Raw genomic sequence first — 2,500 nt, 5'->3', positions numbered from 1 at the left:
CTACCCAAAGTAATGACATAAAGAGAAAAGGCAGTTGAGGACAAGAGAGGAGAGGGAGGGAGAAAAGAACTTAAAATGGAGAACAGAAAAGGACAGAAGAGAAAATCAGGGCTGAGGAGGGAAGAAGTGAGGAAAGTAGAGGTAAAGCGAGGTAAAACAGTGAAAGAAAAGAACAGGGTAGGAGAAGATAGACAAAAGAGAAGAGAAAGAACAGAAAAAAAGCTACGAGAAGAGAGTGAGAAGAGAACAGGACATTTGGGGTGAAGTGTGATGGGAAATAAAAGACTATCTGAATGAATACTTAACAAACAGAGAAGCTATAGCTCCTCTGGCGACCCAAAAGTAGTGCGGAGAGTAGAGTGGAGGGGCAGAATGAGAGAAGAGATTCTAGAAGCGACGCAATGGTTCCCCTGCATCCAAGACACTGAGAAGGAAAGAAAAGGTTCAGGGAAGGGGACAAAGCGGGTAGGTGAGGAACAGTAACGTGCGGTCAACTTTATGGCTGGTGAGGCACTGACTTTTCCAATATCAGATTTTCAAATATATAATACTACAGCTACAGTATAAGTACATTTTTGTAAATTTACCAAATACGCCTACTGATAAGTTTCATATGTCATAGCTTTCTTAACATAAGGTAGGCCTACAAAATAAAACATGCTGCATTTCCGTAGAGAAAATGTTATTAGATCTCTCACTCTCTCTCACTCACACACACACACACACACACACACACACACACACACACACACACACACACACACACACACACACACACACACACACACACACACACACACACACACACACACACACACACAGGATTCAAACAGTGGTCTCACATAAACCACACAGCAGCAATGTGGACAAACAGAAGCATCACGGCAGAGAGAGCTGGAGAGCAGAGCAGAGGAGAGGAGAGGAGAGTAGTGGGGAGGAGATGAGAGGAGAGGAGAGGAGAGGAGAGGAGAGAGGAGAGGAGAGTAATGGAGAGGAGAGGAGAGGATAGAGGAGGAGAGGAGAGGAGATGGGAAAAGAGAGGAGAGGAGAGGAGAGGAGAGGAGATGAGAGGAGAGGAGATGGGAAAAGAGAGGAGAGGAGAGGAAAGGAAAGGAAAGGGAAGGAAAGGAAAGGAAAGGAGAGGAGAGGAGAGGAGAGGAGAGGAGAGGAGAGGAGAGGAGGAGGGGAGAGTAGTGAAGAGTGTAGCTCCTTCACAGCCCACTGCTCTCACACACACAGGATTCAAACAGTGGTCTCACATAAACCACATCAGGGCGGATGCTCAATGAAAGACACACACACACACACACACACACACAGGATTCAAAACATGGTGTCATATAGACCGCTGAGCACCACGGCGAACAAAACTGGTGTGGTAGCTTTTGTGATAAGCACAGGATTCTCGTGCAAATGTAGGCCTACATCTACTTGTACGAGGCTACGGCAAACGATGTGGGACAAAGGTGTGGCAGGAAGCGAATGTCAACATTTAAACAGAGATTACTACACAAGCTTCGATATGGTCACCAAATATTTTGGGACTGTCATTTATGTTATGCCTACACTTTGATCAGAATTAGATCAGAGTCTTGTAGTTAGGCTACACGGGTATATTTGATTTACCTCAACGCCCTGTACTCAACTTTACAAACAGTTACAGGGCACATGAGAATCCTGTTCAGATCACAAAAGCTACCACCACACCAGACAGAATCACGGCGGATTCTTTATCTCCCCACGGGTCTCACAAACACAGGCTTCACACGAATAGGAAACACTGATCTTACCTTTAACTCGTAGCCTACATCAGGTCCAGGCGCCGCTCTTTTCCTTCACTTTTGGCGTTGCGCATGCTAACGTTACTTTAGCCGGCGCTGTTCATCCAAAGCCACATCTATTCGAGACGCCCCAAACGTCCAAAGCAATTTGGCATTGAATATGAATATGAGTAGCCGCGAGGATTTGTTTCGTGAGGCTCCTTAGTCCTTAGTAAATTGTTAAGTCGTGAAATCCCATGCGAATGTTCTTCCACACATTCTCGCCGGTTGCAAACAAGACACCGGGGAAACAAAAAAATAGTTTCTGTTGTACCACTCACTTTGAAATGATCGGGTAGTTGACCGGTCACCTGCAGCAAATCCTTCAGCTCTGTCGGTCCTCCATTCTTTATCACATATTTTCCCCTTGGAAATCCAACTTTGAGAATGGTCTTAGTTTCGTTATGAAATCCACTTGTAGCAGTCAAAGTGAGCAAGCTAGCCAACAACACCGACTGACTGTATTGTGAATTTCAGATTCGCTATGACGTAACTGGCCAGCAAGACTCAACGCCAGAAGGAGTCTGCGGCCAGGCTACTGCTGGCCTCACCACTGTATATTTCAGTGGGCGTTCAGAGTAAAGAAATGATAATCACAAGTAGAAAATAGTAAAAAAAATTATCAGGAAATGAGGGCACACCATACATACTTCTATTAAATGTATAAAAACGTTTAATAC

Source organism: Engraulis encrasicolus, chromosome 5 (genome assembly GCF_034702125.1).
Source record: "Engraulis encrasicolus isolate BLACKSEA-1 chromosome 5, IST_EnEncr_1.0, whole genome shotgun sequence".
Classification (NCBI taxonomy): Eukaryota; Metazoa; Chordata; class Actinopteri; order Clupeiformes; family Engraulidae; genus Engraulis; species Engraulis encrasicolus.
The sequence above is the reverse complement of the archived record's forward strand: the minus strand, read 5'-3'. Positions refer to the sequence as shown.